We start from the raw sequence: 18487 nt of genomic DNA, 5'->3' as shown, positions 1-18487 counted from the left end.
GGTGGGAGGACCACATGAGGACTGGAGCTGGAGACCAGTTTGGGCATCAGAGCAAGACCCACCCCATACAAAAAATTTTAAAAAATAAACAGAAAAAAATAAAAAGAGAATTTATATTGTGTCATTCTACTTAACCCTTTTTAATGGTTCTCATTCATTCACTACATTTTTGCCGAATATCCTCTGTGTGTCAGGCCCTCAATAATCCCTACCCTCATGAAATAAATGAAGTGCAGGTTAGATAGCGGTAAGGGCTATGAAGAAAAATAAAGAAGGGGTAAGGGAGGGAAAACTGTGTGTGTGTGTTGCTACAATTTTAAATGGCGAGTCCAGCGAAAGCTTCACTGAGACTGAGTAGGTGACCTCTGAGCAAAGGACTTGAAAGAGGTGAGGGAGTAAGTAAGAATATTCCAGACAGGAGAATAGCAAGTGCAAAGGCCCTGAGGTAGAATCCTGACTGCCTTTAGGGCTGAGCAGAGCAGAATAAAACCCAAGCTTTACTATATACTATGGCTTATAAAGCAGCACAGTCCACCTCCCATCCCCCAACAAGAACAAAAACAAGAAACAGCCTTCCTTCTGTATCTCCAACTCCCTTTCCTGGCACTCTCCCTCTCACTATATTCCATCCACACCGGTCTTCCAGTTCACCAGAAGCTGTTTCTTGCTTTTGCCTGTGTTGTGCCTCTGCCAGGAATACTCCTCCAACCCTTATGCCCATAAACAATTTGCAAGGTTGGCTCTGTCTCATCCAATAGGTCTCAGTTTAAATCTCACCTTAGGTCTTTTCTCACCACAGGACTTAAAACAGGTCCCTTCTTGCTATTTTTTTTTCCTATGTCAGCTTCCTATTTATTTCTTTCCTGGCATCTATCACACCATACAATTACGAATTTTACTTAAAACTCAAAAGGTACAGTAAATGGTATCTCTCTGCCATTTAAACTTGCATTTGATCACCAATGAAGATTAAGCATTTTCCTAAGTGATGGTTAGTTTTAGTATGAGCTCTTTTCTGTATTTTGGCCAAAGAAATGCTCATTTAAAGTCCCTATGTCTTAAGGATGAGAGCAGGGCTGGCCAGCTGAAACCCTGCCGCGTCCACTTGTCTGGGGGGAATTTATTTTCCCAAGTTCCTGGCAGAGGCAGTGACTCATGGTGACTATCTCTTCACAGGAATGATTCCAAAACCCAAACCCATTTAGAGGAAAGTGTTTTACTTCGATACAACCAAGTTGTGAAAATGGGCAAGAAAGTTGCATTTGAGTGGTGCCAGGTGTCACCATTACGCAGTTACTGAGCAATTATTAATGGCCATCTAATGATGCATTACAATGAAATGACAGTTACGGGGAAGCTCAAAGCCCCGAACAAGGGGAACTCTGTCCCTCATCGGCCCTCCACCTTTTCCAGGGAGCTCTCCGTCCTGAGGCAGGAGATGGCCTAACTGACCCCTGGAGCCCGCCCAGAGCCGAGGCAGTGGAGCCCGTGCAGGGTTTGCGGAACACAGGAACGCAGACGCCACAGGTGGGCAGGCTCCCGCCAGGCCCCTCTCCCAGGCCCAGCCGAGATCACAGCTCCTCTCGCGAGAGCACGAGCAAGGCTCGGCTCCGGGCGGCGGGACATTCGTGGGGCGCTCCAGACCGCGCCCCCTCTGGCGCAGCTGGGAGAGGCGCTGGCGAGGTGCGGCCGGGAGCGGCCGGCTGCGCGCACGCGCAGGTGAGCGGAGCGGGGCGAGCGCGGGGGCGCGGGGGCATGAGGGAGAGGGGCGGGGCTTTGCGTCGCGGCGCGGGCACGTCGTTGCGCGTCTTCTGTATTTAATGTCTCTCTGTTCCACCAGCCTGGGCGAGCACGTGGGGGAGCTGCTGGGGCGCCGCGCTGCTGGGCCGGGCCGCGGGGCAGAGGCGGGGGCCGGGGGGCGGCGGCGGCGGCGGTGGCGCGCGGACTCTGCACGCCGGCGGTCGCCGAGGAGCTGGTAGGTTGGGGCCCCGGGAATGGCTGGCCCGGGGAACCCCGAGAGCGGTGCAGTCGGTGTGATGGGGAGTCTGGGGTGCAGGTGCAGCGTGCGACGCGCGCTCTGGGTGCCCCGGGAGCCAGAGGCGTGGGACGTCGAGCGTGTGCGGAGGCCTCCGGCCACCTCCCGCTGTCAGGCAGGCCCTTTCCCTTCCCTCGCCTGCGCCCCCTCGTCCTCCCCCGCCGGCGTGTCTGCCCGCGGGCTCCTGACAGATCGCGTGTGCCCGGCTCTGGGCGGCGCTCTGCGGCCGCGCCGGCCCCCCACGCGCGTCGCCGTCCTCCGCTGGGGAGCGAGGACGCGGCGCCCGGGACGCCTCTCTGCACCTTAACTTTCCCTGAGCGCGTCCCACCCAAGGTCGCCCAGCCCCACATGCGTTTACTTTTCAAAGGTCGTGTGTACCCAGGCTGAGCAGGGAGAGGCGGCGGCGGGGCGGGCTCTGGGCAGGGCCAGGTGCGCGGAAGGGCAAGGAGGTCCCCCAAGCCCGCGGGGATCCCTCCCGCTTCTGAGGGGTTAGAGTTGAATTGGTCCCTTCCGGAGCCTCACCCAACTTCTGGGCCCTCGGGCTCGCCCCGGGTGGAGCCCCACCGTGGGCCGGGCGGCGGCGGCTGACCCCAGCAGGTAGCCCTGCGCCTGGACTTCGGTGCGGAGAACGAGGGGAAAGGCTCGGCTTACGGAACGGGGAGGATGGGCTGTGCGACTCGTCGTGATCCGGTCGGATCGTGTTTCGGGCGGAGGGGCCGTCTGAACCGTGTTTGGGTGCGGAGGTCCCAGGCTTGGGTGTTTCGAGCGGGATTAGCATTCGTAGCCCCTTACGCGTGTCCGGAGAGGCGGAGGCCGCCCAGCCTGATGTGCCCGCTGACTTCAGCCTGGGGGCGCCGAGGGTCACGTGCCAGGCTCTGCCTGAGGCCCTCGGCCTCTGGTCCGCGATCTGGAGGGACCACGTTTGTTTCGGGGTTACGAGCTACAGAGTGCTTGGAGAGGCCGGGGGCTGGGCGCCTCCAGGGCGGGCTTTCCGTGTTCAACTATTTAGTGCCCTAGGTTAAGGTTCTTCCATTTCCCCTCCCTGGGAAGGCTAGGAGAGGAAAGGCGCTGATGGTGGTGGGCGGTGCAGAGGCGACTCCGGACGGCATGGAAACCCTGGGTGTTCCCGGCTTTTCCTCACCCGAGGAGATGTCCAGGGTTGGCGGGTGCCTCCCAGCCCCTCTGCCGCGGTTAATGCAAACCCGGTGGACTTCGCTCCAGGTGCGAGGTGGAGGCCGCTCAAGCCGGGTAGGGTGTATGCGCTGGGCAATTAGTGAGGTTAAAACTATCTTTCCCCTACTGAAGTGCAGGCTATTTGGTGTTTAAATTTATCTCCTGTAGTGAAATCTAGGCTGCTGGACCTGGTACAACTGTATCTGTTAGTTACTGATCAGGGAACACCAGTTCAGAAAAAGCTATTAATTCTGACAACCAGTAACCTTACATGCTCGTGTAACTGCTAAGTCCTTCCCAAATTAGTACCTTTTTTTTTTTTTTAAATCTTTATTTAGAAAGCAAAGCTTGGACTCTTAGCACCACCCATCCACTTTGCTCTTAAAGGTACAGAGCATCTTTGAAGTGAAGAGAGCGGCCCGATTGATCATTTATCTGATTTCTCTGTTCTTGGCACTCAAGTGGTTCACCTGCTGATTATTTAAGACTTCTTCTGAGCACTGGAAACCAGTGAAGTTCTGTTTTGGGAGCTTTTTTGACTTGTGTTGGACCTTTCCTCTTTCACCTCTAACACGTTTGGGAGGTTCTGGGTAATAATTCCTGGGTGTATTCTCTATGAAACATGGCTCTAGGTTAGAGGAAGTTCTCTGGATCCTACAGGTATGCAAATTACTAAAGCTCAAGTCCTTCACTGGATTAAATAGGCTCCATTGTCATGCATGTTTTAAGTGATGGCTCAGAACTTGTAGGAACTGAGCCTAGCCTGTGAGTGAGGCTGGTCTAAGGGATTTGTGTCTAGGTGGGGTCCTTTGTAGGAGTGTCTCTCCCACCTTCCAGCTGTTTCTAGGAAATGCATTCTCACTTGGCCACTGCAGGGTGACAGTGGAGCTAGCTGTCTGTTGTACACGGCCTGCTCAGGTGCTGAAGTCGGTGTGTCTCCACTTGCTGAGGATTAATATTTTAAAGCCATTTGTCTTGCTACCTGGTAACCTAAATTATAAGAATAATTATAATTATTCTTGGGCTTTGGATGTATAGCCATAGTTTTGGGGAAAGGCTAGTTTTAGCCACCACAGTGTTCCTTCGCCATCCTGAAGACAAATGGAGATCATATTTGTGAGACTGTACTGTGCCTGGTTCATGATAGGTACTTAAGCATTGTCCCCCGCCCCAAAGAAGCCCTGAGTCTTTCTCTGGAATCACTTGAGTGATTTAAATTTTATTAAAAGCACGCCTCCCCCTAGCTTCTGACCTAGAAACTTGGTTGGAAGGAAAAGGGAAACAAATTGGTTTCCCCGAGCTTTGAGCTTTGCCAGCTAGCCTCCTGGCTCTAGCTTGCAACAACATGACTTGCGAGTGGGCATTTCAGGGCTTTGAAGAGCAGGCAGCTCATAGCCCATGAACCTGGAGAGCTGTCTTGTTTTCCCCTAGGGTCTCCTTCCTAATCTTGTCTGTGAGTCTAGAATGATCAAGCTTCCCTGTAACTTGGTCTGTTTTCCTATTGTGGGGAAGTCATTTGTTTTGGATATGAGTTAATACTTGCAGCTTGTCATTCTGAGTTTTCCTCAACGATGGAAAGGTGGTTAGTCCTAGGGGCCTCTTGTCCCACTGAAATCGTCTCATACTGTTCAAGAGTTGCTTATCTCTGTAGTGGGGTATATTTTAGTCCCAAACCTTGCTTCCTAGGGCAGGTTCTGTTTCTTCCACATTCCTTCCTGGTGGCGTTTCATTATTATGATCCTTTCACATCAAGGACCCATTGTATGTGACATCCCACTGAGGGAACCTGCTGACCCCTGGCACCTAATTTTAAACTTGGGTGGTAGAAAACATGATCATTGAGTGTGTTTGGAGTAGGGCAGGGTCTGGCTAGAGAAGTAGCTGGTGAGGACATGGGAACTAAAATTTGGAGGCTGCTTCTTCGTTGACAGTTACTGTGCTAGGTGAGTTACAAGCAAACAGCTTCCTAATCCTTTAATCCTCACACCTCTGAGTACAGTGCAGGTGAAGCTGGAGGTCATTCCCAATTGTTTCAATGGCTGTCACAAAAATACAAATTGAGAGGTAGAGAAACTAACAAGGGTGGGTTTGGACTTGAACTAGGTCCTCTGGAGCGCTTTTGTGAGAAGAACCAAGGAATATTCTTAAATCCATGGGCTTCTCTCTAATCTTTCCGCTGCTTTCTAAGCAGACTGTTGCAGTGAGTGTTATCGTTGAGCATTCTGAGGACTGGCTTTCCAATAATAAGTAGCTTTCAAGGTGTCCTTTTCCTTAACTTTTTCTCCCGCTAAATGGTGCAACCCTGCCTTCGTTCTGTGCAGGTCCTTGCCACCTGGACGTTTCTGCGGCTTGGTTTGATAGTTTGCAGCAGTTGGTAGTAAACATTCTGTTCCCTGTCCTGTAATGCTGGCTGGCTGTGTTCACTTAGCCATGTGTCACTGAGGCCCGCTTGCCCTTGGGAACAAAGCAAGGCCCGAGGTGAGTTCTGAAAGTAAATGTATGCAGAGCTCAGGGCTGACCAGGCTTGCCTCACCGCTGGGCTTAGCTGGCAAGAGCCCTGGATTGGGTGCAGCTTTCAGAGCTGAAACCCAGCTGTGGTTCTGGGCAGGCCCGTTCTCAGCCTTCTGGAGTCTTCAACCAGTACAAGAGGGCTGGTCAACGCTAAAGACATTAAGTTTGTGCTCCTGGAGCCCTGGTGTTTGGGCTGGGAAGCATAATTGAGTGGGTGGTACAAATCAAAGACTTAAAAAATCTACTGTTTTCTGTTCTGCTCAAATTCTCTTAGCTCTAAGATGCTACTGTTCTAAATATTTTTATTTTGAAAGATAACTCTATTTGCCTAAATCCTTGGGTAGGGGGAAGGGTTTAGAGCTGCCCTGTTTATAGGGTAGCTACTGGCCATGTGTGGCTAAATTTAAGCTTTTTAAAGCATTAAAATTTAAAAATGAGTTCCTCAGTGATACTATCCACATTTCAAGTTCTCAGTAGCCTCATGTGGCTAGCAGCTGCTGTCCTGGGCAGTACTGGGCAAGAGCATTTTCATCATTGCAGAGAGTTTTGTTGGACAGTGCTGCGCTAGAATGTTCTTTGCCCAACTCTAAAAGCTTAATTGCCTCAACTTGTGAATCTCTAAAGCATAACATGTTGGGGCTTATCTTCCGTAGTCCATAAACCCAACAGCTTTGGTGACAGATTACTTATATGTATATTGGTTCTTTTCATGGCATGTTAAGAAGGGAGTTCTTGTCTGCCAGTTGGGAGGGGCGAGAGCAATTATGGAAGAGTTTGAGGCAGGAGCTTAGCAAGGGGCCTGGGGACAGAAGCATGAAGCCTAAGGGCCCGGTGCTAAGCCTTTAGAAAGCCATTTTGGTTTGAGAGCCTGTTTATTATCATAAAGGTCCTGTCTGGTTCTCCAAGACCTGTGTTCATTGTCACTGGTCTCCAAATGTCAGGTGTCTCCAGATCTGCTACTTGGGCCTTCACCTGATGACTTCTTAGTGTGGACCCTCTGAACTAGGTGGCATTTTCATTGTGTTTCCTCCAGTCCATCTAAAAGTTAGGGGACACTCTTTGTCTTCATGAGGGAGTTGGGGGAGAGGCCACGTGCGGGTCCTGACATATTGGTGTGGCGTGGAGGGGGGTGCTTTATTTCCAGATGCCTCCTCATCTGGTCCTGGATGTGCTTTGTTAGAACCCTGCTGGACTGACCTTTGGCATATAATGTGAGGTCTCTGTTCTTGGAGCCAGACAGCATAAGACACTTACTGAGCACGTACTGGCATTTTAGGTGGGTTCTTTTGATCTATGCCATTTTTATTCTCTCTCAACCCTGTCAGGTTAAGTACAGCATCTCTAGTTTGTGGGTGAGGAAGCTGATCCCAGGACATGGGGAGGGTGGCTGGCTTTGGACCTGGGTTAGGGAGTACCCTCTTCTCCCCTCCCCCTTCCTTCCCTCCATGTGCTCAGAGGCTGTTCTTATTTACTGCTCCGTTATCACTCCTTCCTCACCCAGAAAACTAAGCTGGATATTTGAAAGGTTAAAACTATTTATCCCCAAAACTTGAGTCTGACTTGTTAGTGTTTTGAGTCATTTAAGCCTCATTAGAACCTTGCGGATCCTTATCCCATGATAGGACATTTTCCTTTTGTGGGAAACTGAAGTTTCCTACTCTTTAGCCTTCTTATCTTTGCAAAGCCACTTTTTGTCGTCAGAATTGTGCAACCATCAGGTCCTTTTGAAATGCACAGGCAATGACTGAGTGAAAAAGCCTCCTGGGCTAGGAAGACTAGGTAGCTGTGCCTGAGGGAAACTGCTCAGAAGACTGAGCTGGTTGAGAAAGACGTCCTTGAAGTCACTGATTCCCCAGGCCCGGCAGACCTCACAGGGAGGTCACAAGCCCTTCCCCTGTCCCTCAGCAGGCTGTCACCCAGCAATAGCTTGCCCCAGCCCCCACTCCTGCTCTGGCCTTGGCCTGGGTGTGCCTTTGTCAGGATAGGGACAGCAACAGATCCGAAGGCCACTTCAGTTTCTGTGCATCTCCTTCCTGCCCCTCCAAAGGAAAAGGAGTGGGAGAGACTCGCTTCCCTGAGCTGCCTTGGAGGGAGACCAGCACTTGGGTGTGCCTTGAGCTGTCTCTGGGAGGAAAGGCGGTGCTGAGAATAACCTCCCTGCTTTGTCCTTTGACTTTGGTATGGCCCACCTGGCCAAGCATGTGCTGCTGCTATTTTTAGCAGGTGGCATCCTTTAGGGGGGCCGAGTGCATGTGGCTGCCGTGTACGGGACAAGTCTTGGTGACAAAGCCACTGCTGCCACTGTCTAATCAGGAGAGGGAGGGGAATAAAAGCACCCTAGAAACTGCCATGGGGTGAGTGGCTGGGGTGGCTGTTTCAGAGGTCTCTGGGGCAGCCTTTGCTATTCTGGGTCCGTGGCAGGGACCCAGCCTGCCTCCTGGGCCAGGCAGGCATGTGACTGAGGCAGCCCAGGGAGCTGGGGAGCCAGGTTCAGGACTGCTGCCCCTGGGGAATGAGGCTCCTCATTGCCCCAGCAGCCAATTTCTCAGGAAACCACGTAACCCCATCTTCAGGTGAGGTTGTTCATCCTAGAGGCCAGCAACTTGAGGGACAGGAACAACTCTCTCAAACTGTGCATTGGCTGGCAGTCTGATTCCTGGTGTCCTCTGGCTTAAATAAAAATGCAAGCATGAGAGGAGGCAAAGCCATGGCCCCCAGGAGGATTTCTTTACTAAGAAGCCACTGAGGCTGAAGAGGGATGAAAACAGAGTAGGACAAATGCGTTTGCTGGTTCCCTATGCTGTCCTTTATTATTCTCTCCTTTTTTTTTTGTTTTTTTGGTTCCTCCTTTCCTCTAACTGGGAGCTGCCAACTCCAGCCCATCTATCTGTTTCTGATTAAGAAAGCTTCGAGCCATATAAGGCCCTCTGTTGCCTATGGTTTATGTTGGCCGGAGAGCAAGGTTGTTTTCACAAAGTCTGATTCAAAGAAGTGGCAAGGGCTTACGCAGGCTGCGAGTGTGTGCACGCCTGTATGTGTGTGTCCCCTGCTTCCCAGGGCTGCGTGTTTGTGTGTGTGCGTCCCGCCTCTGTGGCTGGACTGCCGTATTGGAACAGAGTCATTTGAGGGGGTAGGGGCTGAGGGCATGGGTCTGGCAGTGGCCCTCTAAGGCTGGTGTGTGGTGTGGCCGCAGGGTGTCCTGGCAAGTGTATTTGCTGAGAACTTGAAGCAGAAAGAGATTCCCTGCGTACCTGTACAGTGTCCCCGTCATGCTACCAGCCACGGAGGCATCCTATTACTATTTCAGGAGTGGATTCTGGAAGCAGCTTCTTCTATTTATTAAGAACTAAAGTGCCTTGGCTCTTTGGGCAAGTTGGTTTCCCCTCTGGAGAACAGTGCACCTTGCCCCTCCAGTCCAATCTACCTCCTGCACAGTGATGCTGGGCAGCCGTGCTCTGACCTCACTGTCACCTCTTGCTGCCTCTTGAGTCTGCCAAGCTTGTTCCTGCCTTAGGACTTTGGCACATGTTCTTCTGCTTGGAATTTTCTCTCCCCTCTACCCCACTGCCTCCCACCCTCCCGCCCCGTCCTGGCACAGCTCTCAGCTCTGATGCCACCTCTTCCGAGAGGCATTCCCTCGCTGTGCTGTCTCCATCCAGCCTTCTCTGAACCACAGCACACAGAAAAGGCCTGGGTGACTCCCAGCACTCCCAGCTATCACCGTGCTATGTGCATAGGAGTGTAGTAATTCATTCCTAGCAAGGGGTGTCCCAGGGCTCCGTTCTCTATCCCCCTGCCTGTGAAGAGAGGCTGCAGGTCTATTACGTTTCAGTTGTTGGATCTTCTTTGTAGGATCTTATCTGTAATTTGACTCCCTCTCCCTCCCTCCACCTTTGCTTCCTCAGGGCTCTTTCCCTTGTGCCCAGCGAACCGAACCTGGCTCGCAGTGGGTATTAAAATCTTTATGAAATGACCAGCCCCGAGGGGCCCTGTGGTCCCATGCTGGCCAGCCCTCTCAGTGGGCTGGGGAGACCCATGCCCCCGTTCTTGAAGGGTCTAGCTATCAATCAGCGTGTTCTCATCTTTGATGGTTACAATTATGTCAGCAGTGCCGTTGCGGGTCTCTGAAGCAAAATTGGCACCAATTATTATGGGAAAATAAAGCACGACAAGTTTGTGCACAGATGAATCGACATGAATGCATATTGTGATGGTTAACAAGAAACACATAAAGCTGTAGGTAATAGAGCATCCCTTGCTACTGGTATATAGCTTAAGAATGTACTAACTGTCAATCAAAGCATTGCTTGTAGGAAGATTTGGCTTTGACTGTGCACAAGGTTTGGAAGGACGGTTCTTTGCCCAGAGTGCCCCCCACTCCCATCCCATTTTCTTCCAGGGACAGCTGCCTTCACTTCTAGCTATCTTCCCTGCCACTTGCCTCTATATTTCTAAATAGTATACCTTTTCTTTCTTTATTTAAAAAAAAAGTATCTGATTTGTTTTTCTACTGTGGGAGATAGGACTTAGCTCATTCCTACACTTTTTTCTTCTCTCATCCTCCCAGTATAGAGATAGCCCAATTTTTGGTGGTGTTGCTATTCAGAGTGTACATGATTATAGTATAAACGTCATTCATAGCCGCGAAGTTTTCAGTTTCCTCTGTCTCTTTTCTTGTCTCCCCCTCTTCTCCTCTCCTAGCTAATTTCCTCAGTTTCTTGTGCTTAATTTTCTGTGTCTCTGTCACTAGTTCCCTGACTCTCCCCTGAGTCTCCACCGCTGCTGTGGAACTCTTGTCGTTGGCGGAAAGCTCCTCACCGTGGCCACACGTACTGCGTCTCTCACAGCTCCGAGTTGCTGGTGGGAAGCATCCCTTTCCCCTGACTGTGCTGCCCTTCACCCTAGGAATTCCCTGTCCCCTTCTCGTGTGTTGTGTCTTGCACGCAGCCCCCTCCTTTCTTGGTTTACTACGTTGTCTTGGGAAGTCCGTCATCCAGCAGCTTGCTGAGAGGGTGTGCGTAGTGGGTGGCCAACAAGAAACATGCTGTTCAGGCCGGGCGTGGTGTCTCACGCGTGTAATCCTAGCACTCTGGGAGGCCAAGGCGGGAGGATCTCTTGAGGTCAGGAGTTCAAGACCAGCTTGAGCAAGAGTGAGACCCTGTCTCTACTAAAAATAGAAAAATTAGCCGGGCACGTTGGTGCTCTGCTCACTTGTAGTCCCAGCTATTTGGGAGGCTGAGACTGGAGGATCGCTTGAGCCCAGGAAATGGAGGTTGCAGTGAGCTATGATAATGCCACTGCACTCTAGCCTGGGCGACAGAGCGAGACTCTGTCAAAAAAAAAAAAAAAAAAAAAAAATCCCCCAAAAAAGAAAGAAACTGTTTAGGTGACGCTCCTGTAATAAAAACAAATCAAACCAAACCCAAGAAACAAGCTGATTCCTACAGAAGAGCAGGCCCCTTTGAAGACATGGGTCGGGCATGTGTGGTTGAAAACAGGATTGATGGAAAGTCGGCAAAGACAACTAGGCCCGCAGAGCCCGTCCACCAGGCCAGGAGAAGGTCTGGCTTGACTTTCTGGAGAGGTTAGAAATGAGAGGGGCTCTGGATTGGGGCACCAGGTAGTGTTGCAGTGGGTACTGAATGGAAGCCTGCATAGTGAATGGGGCAGCCCCACCCTGCTTGGCTCCCCCGATGCTGGCACTCACTCCAGCGTCCTCTCATACCCTACCGCAGGACATTGGCACATCCTAATCTGGGGACACTGGCACCCTGTTTCCTGTTCGTCCCCCACCTCAGCAGGATACTTAACCTGTCTCTTGGACCAAACTTTCAGATGGGCAGTGGCAATAGGTGGCAATAACAAGCTCACTGGAGAAGAGGTCACTGATTTTTTTGGTTTGTTTTTGTTTTTTTGCCCCCAAAGAATCTGTGAAACATGGAAGGTGCCTCAAGGGCAGTAACTTGTCTGATTCGTTTGCGTCCCACCGTGCTTTGTCCCTGTAAGTGCCTTGTCCCTGTAAGTGCCGGCAGTTATTTGCTGGATAGAAGTTACCTCCTTATGCCTTTGTGACTTTCGGGTTGGTTGTACTGCAGCGTCTGCCGGTAGGAAATCAGGGCCTTACCTCCTTGCGTCACCCACGTGAGGTGGTGGTGCGAAGGGGCTTTTGCGCTCCTGCATCTTTTCTGATTTCTTTTGAAAGCACTTGTCATCTTTATTGGCTTTTAAGTAAGCTTGTTGTCAGGTCACCACTTCATACCTTTTGGGCACTCCGTATAGTGTCTTCTGTGGCTGTGGGCAGAATCTCCGCGTACCCAGGAATGCGTTCTTGGCACCTGCGTTGTCACCATCCTTGGAAACCTGTCGGAATTCACTTGTAAAGCAAGATGGCTGTCCAGGGCCAGAGATGAGTGGCAGGGTGGGTGTGACGTAGTCTTCACAGTTTTAAAAAACCACACCCCTACCTCCCAAATGAAGCAATTGGGAAGACCTTCACAGGAGGTGCTGAGGTTTTTCCCTTCCTCGCCTCAGGAGGAGTAAGGCTTGGACCTGCCATGGGTTTGGTCGGCAGAGGAGGCCGCTGGCCGGGCACTTTACCCTTGTGTTGCTCCCTTTGTTACCAGGTTTTCCAAACCAGGAGTTGGTTTCAGCGTTACTGAGTAATCGGACTGGAGGAGCTCTTAATTTGAGACCATGTCCAGACATGGGATTTTTGGCTTCGGCCCTTCTTACCTGGAGCTCCTGGCGCTGGACTCTGGGTTTCCATTTTGGCCGGAGAAAGCATCACTGAGCCAGGTACTCCCACCTGGATGTCACTGGGTCAAGCGTCCAGCCTGCCTTCTGCACAGTAGGCTAGGAAAGTGATCCGTGACATCCTGACAGCTGGTCGGCCTGGAAGGGGGGAGCGTCCCTGGGGCGTGGCTGGTCTGGCCACACTGGCTGGCCTGACCGCTCTGGGCCCATCACAATGGAGGGCGTGGGGACAGTCCTGGGCAGGACCTCACAGCCCCACTGTGAGCTAATTTGGAATCTTTAGGGTGGCCACATGAAGTCATAGCTTACTCAGGCCCCTAAGTATGAATGTAACCACCCAGTGACACTGGAGCTGGGCTGGCACCCGCACACCTGAGGCATGGCTCCAGCACTCTGAACCCCTGGCCCCAGCCATGCTGCTGAGGGTGAGTGGCCCAGGCTTACCATCGCCCACACCCTCGGTGGCAAGACCGAACACTGCCCAGCAAGGTAGGTGTTGGCCGTTGCAGCATTTTTCCAGCCCTCATGTTTCTTGGGGTCTTCTGGGAACGCCCTCTAGAACTGCACTGTCCAGTGGGTAGCCACTGCTGCGTGTGCCTATTTAAATTTAAATTAATATCAAATAAAATAAAAAACTGAGTTCCCTAGTTACACTCAGCACATTTCAAGTGTTTAGTAACCTCCTGTGAGCAAGCAGCTGCCAATATTGGACACAGTGACCCCGGGGAGTCCCCCAGACCTTTGCCTCTGTGACCTGCCCCACTTTGGGCATGCTGCAACTGCCGCGACACTTTCTGGCTCCGTGGCCTCGACCACAAAGGTCGTCCTTGGTCTGGCCTTCCCAGCGCGGTAGCCTCGCCTCGGCTCCCAGGATTCGTTCCAGCTTTGCTCCCTCCCACACACGAAGGCAGTAGAACCTTACTGCATGTCACAGCCCCCTCCCCACCGCCGCATCCCCCGAGGGAGGGCTGGCCCCCTCTGAGAGCGCTTGCCTGCTGCTTGGCTTGGCTGCTTGGGGTACCAGGTTGTGTGAGTGAGCGTGAGAGAGATTGATTCTCCCATCCAGGTTGGGAGCTCCTGATGGTCAGATCCTGATAGTGACTTACACATATTTGCACGTACAAGCAAGGTGAGTAACCTAATGGGGAATTAGGTAAACACATCTGATACAGAGGCATTCTTGGGATCTTGCAAAGAAATCTGGGTTTGGGATCTTGCTCCACCAAACTTCCATGGAAGGGAGTGTGCCTCCACTTGGCCCATAGCCTGGTGTCGTCCTCTCTCTTTTTTAATTTTTTTTTTTTTGAGACAGAGTCTCACTGTGTTGCCTGGGCTAGAGTGCCGTGGCGTCATCCTAGCTCACAGCAACCTCAAACTCCTGGGCTCAAGCGATCCTCCTGCCTCAGCCTCCCGAGTAACTGGGACTACAGGCATGCGCCACCATGCCCGGCTAATTTTTTCTATATATTTTTAGTTGTCCATTTCTTTCTAATTTTAGTAGAGACGGGGTCTCGCTCTTGCTCAGGCTGGTCTCGAACTCCTGAGCTCAAACAATCCGCCCGCCTCGGCCTCCCAGAGTGCTAGGATTACAGGCGTGAGCCACCGCGCCCGGCCTCTTTTTTAATTTTAGAAGTTTTTTAGTTTTACTTTTTAGAGACTGGGTCTCACTCTGTTGTCTGGGCTGGAATACAGTGGCGTGGTCATAGCTCACTGCAGCCTCGAATTCCTCAAGCGTTCCTCCTGCCTCAGCCTCCTGAGTATCTGGGACTACAGATGGGAGCCACCCCCCCCACCCCGCCCCTTGTGCTGTCAGTTTCTGAATGCAGTGGCTGAAGTGCTGGACTCTAGGTTCTAATTCCCTGGCGGGGAAGAGTCCTGCAGGAGGGACTTGGTGAGCGGGGCCCTCAGGAGATGATGGAGTGTCTTGGGCTGGCTCTTTCCTGTTGGTGGACACCCGGGATGGTCTTAGGTAGTGTGCACACTGGGAGAATGGGAGAAATGCTCAGATTCCCAACTTCAGGGATGTGTAAGTGTCCATTCAGAACACAAAGTGGATGTGGCTTCACTGACCAGGCCAGATGGGACCTGCTGGGCTTTTGGCTCCTAAGCTGTTGTTTTTATGGTGGACTTTCCCATCAGTTACGTGCGGCTCTTTTTCACAGTAACTGTAGCCAAATTGGCTTAGTCACTGGGACCAACATTTTTTTGTGCCATTCCCAGGGATTTGTTTTCTAACAAGAAACATAGCAGAAGGCTCTAGACTGCAGTTACTGGTTCGTTAGCTGGGTTAGGAGTGAGGTCATTATTTCTCCGAAGGCTGTTCTGAGAAGGTGCAGGTACTTCTCTGGAGAAAGAAAGGATCCTTTTAGAACCTGGAGTGAGCAGATGAGTGCTGAGGCCTGTGGCTGTAGCACGTGCCTGCCTTCAGCTCTGTGACCGCTTGGCAGCCAGCCAGCATGCATCTATTCCCGGGCAAATGGACCTGCTAAAAATAAGCAGGCAGCTATTTCATCCCAGCAGATTCAAAATAGCCGCGTGTCCCCCCATCAGCCCTAGGGCAGGGCTCTGCAGCATCCTTCTGGGAGGCTTTTTTTGGAGTGCAGGCAGCCTGCCCTGAGTGTTCTGGGCCTTGGGACTGGGGAAGGAGGCAGCCTTCAGAGAGCTTGTGCATGTGAAGGCTCATGGCCCTGCGGTGTTCAGTGCTACTTCAGTCTTGAGAGGTTCAGTTTTAAAAAAGAAGCAAAAACCCCAGGGCAAAGAGTAACTGGAGAGTCTGTGCCCAGAGAAGGAAGGAAGGTAGCAGAAAGCCTCGCAAGGCTGAAGGGGTGGGTGGTGTGTGTGTGTGTGTGTGTGTGTGTGTGTGTGTGTGTGTGTGTGTGTGTGTGTGTGTGCGCGCGCGTGCCCGCCCCATCCAGGAATTCAAGAAAGGTTGGTGTACCCCTACACCATTTCTCATAGGCCTATCAGATCATGTAAGTCGGGGAAAATGGCATCTTACCAATTCCCAAGAAGCCCGTTTGAGTGAGATTGGCTCTGGGTAAGAAAATGAGGGGCTAGCCGATTCTTGACTGTGGGAAGAGGGGGCTGGTGGAAGGCATTCATCACCTCGTGGAGCCCCTGGGAGGTCCCTCCCGGGTCCAAAGTGCGACCCAGCTGGGCTCAGGGAGTTGGAGCCAAGGCCTTTGGGCAGGGAGGCTGCTGGCCCCAGGGGCACTCAGCTCCCTGCTTGGTGGAGGATGGCTCATATCTCTAATCACAATCCTCTGATAGCAAGGAAAAAATAAACTGTGCCTTCCGACTCTCTGGGGGTGTCTCATTCCTCTGTTCTCTAGTGCCGGTGGAGCGCTTCGGGTCGGGCAGTTCCTGTTCCTGGAAGCAGTCATGGAGAGAAGAGCTTTGTCCTGAGCCGCTCCCTGTGAAGTAGCAGTGACACTCGGTTCCTGGTTTCTCAACCTTGGATCTCTGGCTCTAGTCCAGAGTGGGAGGTGGAGGCCCTGGGCATTTAGGTGGGGCATTCTGGATTCCATGGTTTGGGTGACATGGCCTCAGGGTAGCAGTATTCAGCGCCTTCGCCTAGGAGGCCTTCCTGGCACAGCAACAGGGGGCATCTGGCTTGGAAGTGTTGCAGAAATCATGTTTGCTGGGCTGTAAGTCTCCATAGCCATAGCTGGCTGTAGGGGATAGATTTGGATGGTGTGGGGGCTTAGAGCCCCAGTCTTTGGGGACCGTGCGGGGCTGGGAGGCTCGGGTGGGATGTGATAGCGGTGTCCCTGTGAGCTGCAGAGCAGCAGGCAGGCTCCACGTGGTGGCGCTGGCTGCTGGTTCCGTGTGTCTTGGCCGGGTGAAGACTGAGATGGGGCAGAGGACATGCGGGGAGCCCAGTGGCAGGATGGTTGTGGCACCCAAAGCCAGACTGGAATGCGTGTTTGAGCACTGGGGCTCTGCCTTACTGCAGCGTCCCCAGCCTCTGGGATCCTGGGGGGCTGGGTGAGGTGGGACATGAAACTGCTGCACAGGCAGAACCCCTGGAATCAGCTTTTAGTTCCAAAGGGGTGGGACTTCTCCCGGCTGTGGTGTCTTGGGTAGCAGCCCCTCCCTCATACACACCCGTTTGAGCCTGCGGCCTTGGGCCCTTGGTGTGCAAAATGCGGTGGTGGTTAGGATTTTTTTCTTCCTCTCTACCTCATTTCATTTAGTCTTTTTCCTGAAGTCAGAGAATTGCCGAAATACTGTGGGAATCACAACCATAAACCCTGCTGAAATGGGATTGCCTAGTTAATAAGGATCAGAATCTAAATTTACTGACCAGATGAAAACCTGGTTTAGACCTCAGCTCCACTTCCTGTCAGCACGTGCCCCTTGGGGTAGCACTTGGTCTCCTGACAGCAGGTGGTGCACACACTGCCCTATCCCGAGAGCACCCTTTCCCCGTAGCCTCTTTCCCTTCTCGAATTGTCTTTCCTCTTTCCTATGAAAGACATTGAATATGAAGAAAATACTGAGGAAATCTCACATGATCTACCTCTTTTTTGGTTGGTTGTGGGTTTTTACAGAACAGTGATTCTCAAACTTAACTGCGTGTTGTAATCACCTGGGTTAAGGAAAAAAAAAAAAAACAGGTGCCCTGGTCTCCCCCTGAGATTCTGATTTAATTGGTCTGGGTACCATCGTGGCCTTGGCTTTTTTTAAAGCTTCCCAAATGATGCTGTTTTGGAGCCAAGTTGGAGAACCACTGTCACAGAACTCTCCTCCCTAAAGGAAGAAGCAAGAGTATCTATTTCTAGATAAGAAATCCCAAGGAATCTACTAAAAATACTATTAGAACTGATACATGAGTTCAACGTGATTGCAGGATACAACATCAATGGGCAAAAATTTCCCCCTGCTACACCTGAATGGCCTGTCTTGTGTCCTTCCCAGTTTTTCCGCCGGGATTTTATGGGTATAGACATCACACGCCCATGGTGGTCTATACCTTTTTTTCTGTATCGTGCTTTTTCCATGTCAGTACATGAGATCAACTTTCTGTAACACCAGTATGTCTGTGGATTTCACAATATGTTAGTGACTACCCTGAAAGGTTAATCCCAATTTTATTTTGTCTTAAATTTTTTATTATATTTTTAGAGATGGGATCTCCCTACGTTGCCCAGGCTGGTCTTAAACCCCTGGGCTCAAAATGATCCTCCCTCCTCAGACACAGCAGCTGGGACTACAGGTGCTTGCCACTGTGCCTGGCTTATTGCAATTTTTTTTTATTGTGGTTTTTGTTTTTGTTGTTGTTTTTTTTTTTTTTAAGACTCTAGGTATAGAATTTCTGGGTCACAGGATGTGGTTCTGAGGTTTTAAGAGCTATTACGAAAGCTCTCCAAAAAGGTAGTACAGAATTCCTCCTTTCTTGGCTCATACGATGCTTCTTGCCCACGGTTCTATTAATTAGTGGTTTCTAGATTGAATGTGGACTAGAACTTGGGTTCCCATCCCTTGGCTGTATGACTTTGACTTATTTTGACCTTTAAGATAGTAATAGATTCCAAACGAGGTGGCTGAAGATTAAGGATTAAGCGATACAAGGAAAGCATCTAGCAAGGTAACGTGTTTGAATCTGAAGCCATAAGGTAGCATTGTCGAAGCTCTCCTCCTGGAGGGATTGATACAGTCTTCTGAGCCCTGGCCACTGCTTAGCCCTACTTTATACTTCAAGTGTTATTATCATTGCTTCCTCTTCTGATATTAGCAAGAAGGTTTATCTTTAAAGGTAGAAGGGGCTTCTGGAGAGGACCTTTTCAGCACTACTCCCCTAGCCCCATCCCTAGCACTGGGGGCAGAACACATCTATTATAGCATTCCTTCACAAGCTAATGTGCTAGCCCCTGGGGTCTTGTTAAAATGCAGCTCTGATTCAGTAGGTCTGGGGTGGACCTGAGACACTGCGTTTCTAGCAGGTTCCCAGGTGATACTCCATATACTACTTGTCTATGGACTGCACTTTGAAAAGCAGAGTCCTAGAGCAGT

General features: G+C 51.3%; 1 protein-coding gene across 3 annotated transcripts in view; it reads left to right on the top strand.

Annotated features, from left to right (window-relative positions):
* The first annotated feature begins 2496 nt into the window (after positions 1 to 2496).
* The window catches only part of AKAP1 (A kinase (PRKA) anchor protein 1), a 32538-nt gene continuing 16547 nt past the window's right edge, over positions 2497 to 18487 (top strand). For 2 of the 3 annotated variants that reach the window (XM_012665699.1, XM_012665696.1), the window contains exon 1: positions 2497 to 2654. The gene's annotated coding sequence lies outside the window, so the exon portion shown is untranslated. The remainder of the gene's footprint in view (positions 2655 to 18487) is intronic. The other variant, XM_012665697.1, reaches the window with a different exon arrangement.

The sequence above is a fragment of the Propithecus coquereli genome, unplaced genomic scaffold (assembly GCF_000956105.1).
Source record: "Propithecus coquereli isolate 6110/MARCELLA unplaced genomic scaffold, Pcoq_1.0 Scaffold121, whole genome shotgun sequence".
NCBI classification, from domain to species: Eukaryota; Metazoa; Chordata; class Mammalia; order Primates; family Indriidae; genus Propithecus; species Propithecus coquereli.
The sequence above is the reverse complement of the archived record's forward strand: the minus strand, read 5'-3'. Positions and strand labels throughout refer to the sequence as shown.